The 11219-nt window shown below is 37.7% G+C and overlaps 1 pseudogene; it reads right to left on the bottom strand.

The window, feature by feature from the left end:
- Positions 1-2531: 2531 nt before the first annotated feature.
- Positions 2532-5640, bottom strand: LOC127236586 (transmembrane protein 59-like; annotated as a pseudogene).
- Between the last annotated feature and the right edge of the window lie 5579 nt (positions 5641-11219).

The following is an 11219-nucleotide window of genomic DNA, read 5'->3' as shown; positions in this document are numbered from 1 at the left end:
AGAGAGGGAGGAAGAGGAAGAGAGGGAGGGAGGGAGAGAGAGAGAGAACTAGGATTTTATAAACAGCTCTACCTTTGCAAAGTCAAGTACAGGACAGAGAGTTCCAGTATTTGTTAAGATTTCTCACCCCCAAGGTCCTAAATTTATTCTAGAAAGTTTTACTACTTTAAATGGACTAGTGAATGCTCTGAAAATATCTGTAGGTGACAACATGCTAGACTTCCCTGTTATATATCTAACATACATTACTCAACCTTTGTTTTAAAAATACTACGCTTGGCTTGATGATATTCTCTGTGATTTCTGTGAGCTCTATAAAACACTTCCAAAATTACATAACGTACAATTCTATTATAGACATTACAGGCACTTCTATCTCTGTGAGGCTAATCTTTAGGCATGCTGCCATCTCCAGCTAAGACGTATTAACAGAAGTACTGGGTACGGTGGCTCACACTTGTAATCCTAGCATGCCAGAGGCTGAGGCATCAAGAGTGTGAGGGTTCAAGGCTATTGGGGGCTACTGAGTGACTTCTAGGCTGGGTTCCAGGTTAGTCTAGACTAGACAGAGGCCCAATCTCAAAAGACAGTGAAAACGAACAATTAAATGTGTAACTGAGGTGCAATAATGTGTGTTCTGCTTTGGGATTTTTGCTTTCATAGGTGCTATGTAAGCTTGCAAGGAATAGAAACAGGTCAGGAAAAAAAAAAAAAAGAAAGAAAGGCCTTGTTCTATATGTCAGAATGAAGTTCGGGGATGACTAGATCTGAGTTAGAAGTTGCAGCTGGCCCAGTCTCTTTGCTTTTTTCATTAACCATCAACAGGGGTGGCCGTCAGTGTTGTAAACTTGCCCACAACATGCTAAATGGGTCTTTGAATATATGATGCCATAGACCCAAAGTAAAAATACATGAAAAAGAACTAGAGATACAAGAGCTGATGGATGCAGTAAAGAACAGGATAAAATCAGAGGTTGGTACAAGACATCTGAATACGATAAAACCATAGTCTTGGAGCACGTCTACCCCAAAATTCTGTGAGAGAAAAACAGAGCATCTCTCTGCAGGCTTTCCCACTGATCCTGTCTTCTTAGGACTGCAAGCAGCAGGAAAACCATCTTTAATCCCTGACTCACCAACAGCTTGTGTATCTTCTTTGGATGGAGCTCTCGGTACTTTGCAATTGCTCTTCTTCACATTCATTCCTGCAAAAACAGTGCTCAGAGAATATAAACGATCTACAGGTAGTGATGTCTATTATTTGGCACCTTGGGGATAATTAGCCTTCTTGAACTATGCAGATGATTATCATAAACAGTAGATTTACTTAGCACGGGCTTCCTTATCTTTAACAGATTTCCTTTAGTCAATAATTATCAATCTTAAGAATGGTTAGACTTCTTTTTCTCCATGAAGATATGAGATAAATATTAAAGGAGAGACACAATTTAAACAAACATCCAAGATACAGGAAAAGTTCCAATAGATGCCACAGGCGTGACGGGTGAACAAAGAGATGGGTAGGACCAAGGGCAGATTGCAGTAATGACACAGAAAAGCAACAACCTGGGTTTCTCATGGGAATATGACTGAAGGAAGAACACCCAAGGACTCCATCTAAAATAATTAACATCTCGACCTCCCAATGATGTAGCTTACCAACTCAATGCCAACTCGTTTTCCATTTTTATCATGTCACTGTCATATCTTTCCAGCACATTTCTCAACCCCCAACTGACAGAGTTAAATGTACAACCCCCAGGAGTTGTTTGCTAAGATAGCTCCATCCCCTAAGGCAATAGTGGCATACAGCTGGCTCTCAATATGTGTATTGAGGGGATGAATGAGAATAAGTTTTTGATCTTCCTGAGCATCATATTTACATAGCATATAAGCCCTACAATCAAACGTACGCAAATCATTTGCAAATGGAGAAACAGGTAGGGAAGTTTTTATAGATGTCGATATTAATTTGAACCCTTATCGAGAGACTTACAAAAAGGGGGAAATGTGCAAGTAATAGTTGAGATATACATTTCTTTTTCTTTATTATTCAAATAAAGTTTAATGATTTCAATACAACTGAAAATGTAGTGTCATTAAATAACATTTTCTACTATTTTCGGAGTACACATTTGGAGGCCATTTCTAGGTAGAGGCACTGCATCCTAAGCATTCAGTTTATGAAGTAAGATGACTGCACCATCACAGCAGAAGGTGGGGGAGGCAATGATCAGCTCAAAGAATTTGGCTAAAATAGGAGAAAACCAAAACCAATGCAACTAACAAAATAGCTACTGATATTAGTAAGATAAAAATACAACCCAATGTTTGTGTCTTAAATGACTAAAAAAATACAGGTAAAGTCACAGCAAATAAAGTCTTCAGAATTGGGTAACTTCATTTGCATTTCATGGTGATTTCATAAGGCCTATATCCAATGAAACCTTTCTAAAAAGCTCTATGAGGAATGGAAGTTTATGTGTCAATGACGCTTCTTTATAAAAAAAAAAAAAAAAAAAAAAAAAACCTCAGATTTCTGAATGAGCGAGATTCAACTTGGTGAGCAGAGGCCCTGCTTCCTCATGATCTTCAGTTTGAGACCTGACAACCACAAGAGCGGAAGCTGGGTATCTGCTCAGCTTTTGTTCATTCATAAATTCCAAGTCACCATAGATGTTCAGCTTCTCAGGGGGAACATACTGCTCCACAGCTGTAGCAACAGCTACACAACAGATCCAGAGCAAGACCATCACCGAGAGGACAAGAGTCGTGGTTAAAATCCACCCACAGTTAAGAGATAGGCATCTTTAAAAGTGACCACTTTCTTCATCTTCAAAGGTAGTTCCTGTGTGCTTGTGAATTTCTCATTTGCAGATAGGACATTTTGCTTAAAGATGGTTCTCTCAAGTTTGTAGGCTCCTGCTCCAACTGTGATGCATACTGACTGGAATATAACTATTTTTCCATCATCAGCTTGAAGATAAACAGTCCATGACAAGGTTATGAAGCTCTCTGCAGAATCCATCATGTCACTCCAGAACGACCTCACCAGAGTTAGGGGGAAAAGGAGATGCATTCTTGGCATCAGGGACATGAGTTGTTCTTGTCTCAGTTCAGCAAATGGCAACCGATCCTGGCAGCCAAGATGGCGAGCATATTGCTCATCAGGTTGGGAATATGCTTCTGTGCATGCAGATTCACATTCTAGTTTGGTCCGATTTAAATCAATTCCATCATCCACAAACTGGCAAATTGAAAACAGCCTGCAACCTCTCTGACATGCACATAACTTCTCTTCCTTTGGGTAGGTGGGCAAAGGGTAGGTCAGCTGACAGGCCCAGTGACAGCACACAGTGTCCCCCAGGACCAAGTCAAACACTTCGGCCACTGCAGTCCCTGAGCCTCCGGTCAGCACCATGGACAGCAGCAGCAGTGGTGGCTGGAGCCTCAGCTGGGCCTGGCCCCAAAGTTTCCCCTTTGGAGCCACTGTCTTGTTCCCCTGTCACAGCTGAGATCTACATTTCTATTTGCTAAAATAAAGTATATATTCTACATGCCTACAGGAGAGGCCATCCTGGGAGGTGGATGGGGGGGGATAGTGGCAAGAATAATAATAGCAGTACATGCTCTGATTAGACTAGTGTTTTATGTAATTTGCCTGTCTTAAATAGTCACTTCCTCTTCTCTTCAGTTATATGAATACTTAATAAACCATTTCCATAGATGTGTAAACCAGGCTCAGACAGATCTGTCTATATTGCTGACTAAACTGGCTGAGCTCTGGGGCACATCCTCTTACCTATATGCTGAATTTAATTAAGTTTAAGCATTTACTTACTATGGGGTAAATTCTATTATAATTCTCACTTTCCACAGGAACAAACTAAGACTGACAGGTAGTGATAAGACTGCCAAAATTTGAAAATGATGCAGTGATGAGATAGGGTAATTCAACCTGAGAATCTGCACACTAACATGTGTACAAAAGAGACAACTCAAACCCCATGGCAGCTGTGGAGACTAAACCCCGTAGAAGGGAGAACAGAAACCTAAAACCAACTCTATTGTAACCATTTTAAAGCAACATGGGCTCTCTAAAATTTCTCTCTGAATGTAGACATCCCCCTACATTAGAAAGAACATGGGTTTTGGCTGTTGAACAGAGAATGATTTGATACAGAGCCCACTCTTTCACTGTAGAGTTCTGAAATATGACATTGGGGGTGGTCACCAGGAGTTCATTGAAAGAGTGAATGTCAACCAAAGAAAGTTATGTTCCTTTCATGGCATGGGCCAATATAGTCCCTTTTAAAATAACATATGACAAGGGATGAAAGTCACTGTCTAGTCAACATAAAAATGATATAAAAAGGAGGTTGCACGTTTGTTCCTATTGAAGATTTTCTTGTAATGTTGCTCAAGCAACTGGCTTTTTACTAAATTTCTTTTATCAACTGCTTCATAAAAATGAATATAATACCTGCAAATCAGGGTTGACCCAAGTTAAATAAAATAACATATTTTGAGTGCTTTTTGGTGTCTGCATAGAATACCCAGTAAGCAGCATCATGCCAAATTTGTGCTAATCATGACAGTAATTAGTAACAATGACCATATCCTCAGTGATCTCACAGTCCAGAAACAAGAGATCCTGCCAAAGAGGAGAATGGTACTACAGATGAATGCCTCACCTGCTGCTGCTGACTGCATTGATCATGCTGTCAATAGGCATGTGCACCCTAAAGCAAACAAATAAACAAAACCAGCCCTTACTGACTAGGGGAAGGGAGAACAGAAAACACAGCACTGAAGAATCATGGCAGACATTGGCAATGGCAAGAAGTAAAAGAATAAATGGATGCTCAGGAGAAAATAGCCAATCCCTAAATCAAAATTAAGGCATATTATAATGGAAATTCTCATTGCCATGGAAGGAAGGATGGAGTTGTGGTGGCTGTAAACTCTTGGGGTGGGATAATTAGAACATCTTTGGCCATTGTTTGGGGAGAAGCAAAGTGACCCCATTGCTGCATTAGTGCCTTAGCACCTACTATCATCCTGAAACCAGCAGCAATGAAGTCAAAGGTGGCTTCTTTTCCCAGTAACTCTAATGCACCTTAAAGACCCAAGAAGATAAATGTGAACAGTTTAGGATCAACAGAAAACTTAACCTAGCAGAGAAAAGACGTGGGTGATACCAGTTTCTTAGGGCCCTCACTGCCACTCAAGCACTCCTTAGAGAATGACAATTTCACATACATGGGTGTAGCATCATCAAGGGAACCCTCTGTATGTTATGCCCATTTTTACCACATAAACTACTCTAAAAGCTAACTCTAAAACTACTTTGAAAAGTAAAATCTGTTTTCAGATAGTGTGGTAGTTGGAATGAGAGTGTCACCCATAGGCTCATAGATTTGAATGTTTGGTTATTAGGGAGTGGTATTACTTGAGAGGGATTAAGGCGTGTGGCCTTGTTGGAGGAAGTGTGTCACAGAGGGGTGGGCTTTGGGATTTCAAGCACAAGTCAGTCCCAATGTCTCTCTCTTCCTGCTGCCTGCAGACCTAGATATAGAACTTTCAGCTACTTTCCCAGTATCATGTCTGCCTGCGTACCTCCTTGCTCCCTGCTGCCATGATGATTAATACCTGAAACTATAAACCAGCCCTAGTTGAATGATTTCTTTTACAAAAGCTACTGTGGTCATGGTGTCTCTTCATAGTGATAGAACACTAAGATAGATAGGATCAGTTGAAACTTATATTAAAGGGGGGCAGATATTCAGACATTATTTTATTGGAGACTACAGAGATTATTTACTTAATCATTCAAGTCAGTTTTCCCTGGTGTTAACAGGAGCGAAGAGTTCCCTGGCAGTTCATAGAACTCTCTTGACCACGCATATCCATAATTTATGCATTTAAAAGTGCTGCTTTCTGGTAATTGTAACTTTTCCTTTGAAGTCTATTCTTATAGATATTCATGCCTACTTTGTTAAACTTTTCACATGGATGCCTCAACCTCTCAAAAACAACATTGACAAAAGATTTCACATTATGCCACACCATCTCAGAGACAATATTGTCATTAATGACACCTTAATTACATACCACGTATATTTAAAAAGCCACTGTAAAAGCTCCCCATGTTTTCTGGAAATAACATGAGAGTTCAGATTGTCAAAATGTTCAATTCTGTGCCAAGACTTCTAAACCCCATGTCTTCATTCATCCACCTCATCTCCTTTCAGATCTATGTATCACATTTTTGGTTCTTTCAGATAATGACTTTGTACCTTATATCTGAATAAGTAAAAATGGATCAGGATGCAGACTTCATGAGCTTTATCAACCTCTCTTGGGTACTCATCAAAACTGTGGAAGTATCATAGAAAGTGATCCTCAGGACTCAGAGTTCTAAATAGCACTAAGACCTCAGGGTATATATCTCCTTCCTTCTGAGGTATATAAAAATAAATTAAGTGGTCATTTTTATGTCTACTTTCCAGTATTCTCAGTCTAATATTATTCTAGAGGTTTCTATTAGGGATTTATTTTTACTATGAGACTAATTTTCCAATCAGTTTATTTAAATGGGGCAGATTGACCTTCACATTGTGCTTTAAGCTAATGAGTTGAAGATTTTAGTGAAAAGAAGATTGCATTTTTTTAACAAGAATGAATTATTATGACAGTCACCCTTTTTATGTGGATGAATCATGACCTCCTCTCTGGGTCTCCAGACTGGTATCCTTTCCAATACATTTTAAACTCACTATCATCATCATATAAGCCAATTTCTTAAAGTAACTCTCCCACATATTTTGTTACTGCAACAAAATCACCAACCAGAAGAAAAGTAAGAAAGGGAAGGTTTATTCTGATGCACAGTTCCAGGTGACACGGTTATCATGGCTAGGATGGTATGGCAACGGAAACAGGAGGTGGCTGGTCACATTGTATCTAGCCCAGAAACAGAAAATCCTGAGTACTCACACTCAGCTCCCTTTCTTCTTTATATTCAGTCCAGGACCACAACCCATGGAATGATGCTGCCCATGGTCAGAGTGTATCTCCCCAGCTAACCCAATGTTGGTAATCTCTTATAAGTCTTCCCAGAGTCTTGTCTCCTAGGTAATTCTAGATCCTGTCAAGATGACTATAATAACTATGATATCTATCTATTTATCTATCTATCTATCTATATCTATCTATCTATCTATCATTGATCCAAATAAATAATAATATTAGAATATAATAAAAATAAAAGTATGTTCTTTTCTTAAAGTATGGTATTAGAACAATGAGTTTTTGGCAAAGGATGGATTTCATTGTATAAAGCATAACACATGAATTTATAGCACAATGGAATCAAGAACTTAAAAAATCTTCAGTTTCTAAAAGAATGTAAAACTTAACCTTGCAGCATTTTAGCTGTAAGAATTAGTATAAATTCCCAGTATCAACTTCAAATAATAATTGCTTGGACTCAGGATGGGAAGTCTATGACAGACCCATAAAAAAAAAAATCTGTAGTAAAGCTGCTCATGAGCTGGAAGATTTCTCCCTCTTGGCTGACTTTTATGATGACAGACAGTAGTAAGCAAGGTATGGTGGGGAGGGTATTTATGAACTGACTCAGCTATGTCGAACACTATAAACTACAATACCAACCTGCCAAGCAAGATACCCACCTGTGTGATAGTTGTACAATGTACAGTGATAATGAATTGCCTTTTTATTGAACATCCATGTGCATGTTGCATTATGTCAAGCCAACAACCTTTCTACCAGATTTCAGACTACTACTGTGTGTCTATACAAAGCTTTCTGTTTTTATAGAAATGTAATGGTTTAATTATAGAAACAAACTTTCAATATTTTCCTATTGCCATTCTTTAATGTGTAAATATCAAATTGAATGCATCACTTTAAAAATTGCCATTTTAATTGCTGACTTGAGTTTTATATTTGAAAATGGTGACTTACTTTTGACTTGGAATTAGTAAGCCTGTCCAGCAACAACTTAAATAGCCCTGAACATAACGTTTGCCATTTTTTAGTGTTTATTTATGTGACATTCTGAGAAGTGATGGTTATAAAACAAAATACTGATCAATTTTTTGAGCTGGTAAATTAATTTTCTTATTGTATCCTTATTGGGCTTCATTAAAAGTAAATTGGTTGCATTCTTCCCTTTAGATTTTATGAAATAATTTAAGAAACTGGAGTCAGACTCTTCTTAAGGTTTACTTCTAACATAAATCCTTCTTACTCGAGTTTGGTCTGATGCTGCACACCTTGAAAGGTTTGTGGGAACTTGGGAAAACTATAACCAGAAACAAAGCACTGGGCTAGAAAATGAAACCCTGAAGATACTATGCACTCTGTAGACTGGAGAGTATTTTCAAGATTTAAATCTTTTTGTAAGAATAAATGCACACATCACATTTATATGTAAGTTTGCTTTTGTTCCTAAAAAATTGGCAAGTCACACTAATATCAAAATAATGACTTAAAATAATCTTATGTGTGATTTGTAATTGGTATATGCTTGATGTATGTACCTGTTTTGTGTATCTGGGGTCATGTAAAAATTTCTTGGGTAAAAGGAGCTATGAGTGAATAACGTTTAAGCTATCTGGAGTAAACAACCCTAAGGAGATGCTGAAGAGAATGTCTAACTAGAATAATAATGGTGCTCAGGGTGGCAAAGAGCACAGGTGGTGTGTTTGCCTCAACCTTGGAGTTAAGAAGAGTGTAGACTGTACCTTTGCCTCACTGAACAGGGTTGAGAGTGTAGACTCTACCTCACTGAACTGGAGTTATGTGCAGTAGAGAGTAGATGTTTCCTCACTGAAGAAGATAAAGGTGAAAAGGTTCAGTAAAACTAGATTAGTAGATAAGTCTAACAATTTAAATAATTACTCTTATGGCATGAACAGAAGCTTTTGGGTTACAAGTAGCATTATTGGGTCTATTTCTTGCTTCTTTCCTAAGCGTCTTTTGTCTTTACCCATTTCCATGTGACTGGTTGTATCTTCCTGTGGGTGGATATTTTCCTGACCCACCTTTTGTCACATCAAGAGAATGTGCTGCATGTCATTGTTGCTCAAACTTTCATGTACTTAAAAATAACTTAATGTCCTGTTAAAATAAAGATTTGTGTTTGAAAGGTCTCAGTTGCGGCCTTACATGTTATTTTTTTTTTCTGAGCTCCCATGCACTTTTGAAGGTTCTAGGCATCAGATCAGATTCTAAGTAACAAAACTTTGAGTTAGAGATGAGCTTTAAACAGTGTCAGACTCCAATATTTCTTAAACTAGTCCATAAAATCAAGAGGAAAGAAAACTACCAATTTATTGTTAATAAAACCACATGAAGACACAAAAAGAAAACAAAATTTTAGGGACTGAAAAAAGAAGTGTCTGTCTTTCTTGCATTTCTCTTGCTTTTTATCCTTTGCTGCTAAGTCATTGTAAATCTCAACTACTCCCTTATCCTGAGTCCTAGATAAAGCGGGTAGATATATGAGGCAGAATTACAGCCACCATCAGAAAATAAACATAAAATATATATTCATAAGAATTATTTGTTCCCACAGCAAGGCTATCTATCTATCAAGATTCATGGGTGAATAGTCTCATACATGACATTCCAAAATAATGAATTATACATGTGTTAGAATTTGCATGTGTGAATTCTGGCTCACACTATTGGTAAAGATGGTCATATCTGTGTCAACTAGCCATAGCATACAGCTTGAATAGTCTATATGGATCAACAGCCCCCAAATTAGCCACATGCTGGTTGACATTTCTATGTTCTGGTTGTCAAGCCTATGTTCAGTTGATGAGTTTGGATATTTGGAATCTGCTTCTCAGTTCAAAGATATGCTCTAGTAAAGAGAAACCACGAGACCCAACTAGCAAATACTACTGTCAAAGAGTCACAGGAAAGGGACCTGGTTTGTCTCAAGATCAGTTTCTCACTTACCATGAATTGGTTTCTGCCAGTTCCTAAAGGTTAAGAGTGGAAGACATTAAATAAACCACCTAAGGAAGACTACATACCAAATCAGGCATTTGCAGAGCACTTAAGAAAATAGCTTTAACATGTTCCTGCCTTATACAGAAGATGAGATGAAGGATGTGTTAATTTGCTACACTGTCATAATCATTCCACTACATGTGTGCATTTGAAGAAAATGGAGACCAGGTCAGAAGTGAACAGTTCCTCCAATACTGTGAAAATCATATACAGTTATCATCTTTCAGTGACGAGCAACTTCAGCATGTGGTTGAGGTGGAAACCACAGCACTTTACACAGTTCCCAAAGGGTTTAGAAGTAAATTACCTTGAGTAAATGGGAAAATTCCATTAAAAAATAAGAGGAAATTAAACTTTCCCCAAGGAAGCCTGATGGAACCCCCCCCCCCAGTTCAGAGTAGCTGAAAAGAGTACTTGGGGGATGATGACTTTGGCAGGAGAGAGGAAGACCTGGATGTTGCCAACTCCCAAGTCCAACCATTGAATTCATGCTGTTTTATCTTAATTAAACTTATTGCTACAACAGTAGCTTTTCTTTCTCTTTAATATTCTCAGGAGAAGAAAAATGTAAGCCAGCAATGTTCCGTTAAATTGATTTCTGAGAAAAATGTGTTAAATTATACCCCCAAATGGTTATTTTCTTTGGACATACTCCTTGGATCTTGTAGTTCATTTATAAATTAGTTGGAGCAAGAGTAATGCATTTTTAGTAAAAAAAAAAAAAAAAAGTGAATTCCTTTGTAAAGTCCATAAACAAACCACAATGATTTCATATTTATATTATTAATAATCAATTCATCTAGTCCATGAAATTTAGGTTAAGTATCATTTATTAGACACATGTGAAATCCCCCATCAACACTGAAATGTGTCATTGACGTATATGCCTTGTTCTATATTGAACACTTTGTAGATTAATTATATATCGTTCTGAATTGCAATATAGCCAAATGATATAGACTATATATCTGAAAAATTACGTTCTTGCCATGAAATATGGTGACTTACACTTTAAAATGCTCAAAAAGACCATTTTCCAAGTATTTATGTATATTGTTAAATTTCCTCATTGCAATGTTTTTCATTTTGTAAGGAACATAACCATATGCATGCTTTTAATGAGCAATTCATTCACATTGGTAGATACATTGCTCTCTTCCTTGGAA

This window comes from Phodopus roborovskii, unplaced genomic scaffold (assembly GCF_943737965.1).
Source record: "Phodopus roborovskii unplaced genomic scaffold, PHOROB, whole genome shotgun sequence".
Taxonomy (NCBI): Eukaryota; Metazoa; Chordata; class Mammalia; order Rodentia; family Cricetidae; genus Phodopus; species Phodopus roborovskii.
The sequence above is the reverse complement of the archived record's forward strand: the minus strand, read 5'-3'. Positions and strand labels throughout refer to the sequence as shown.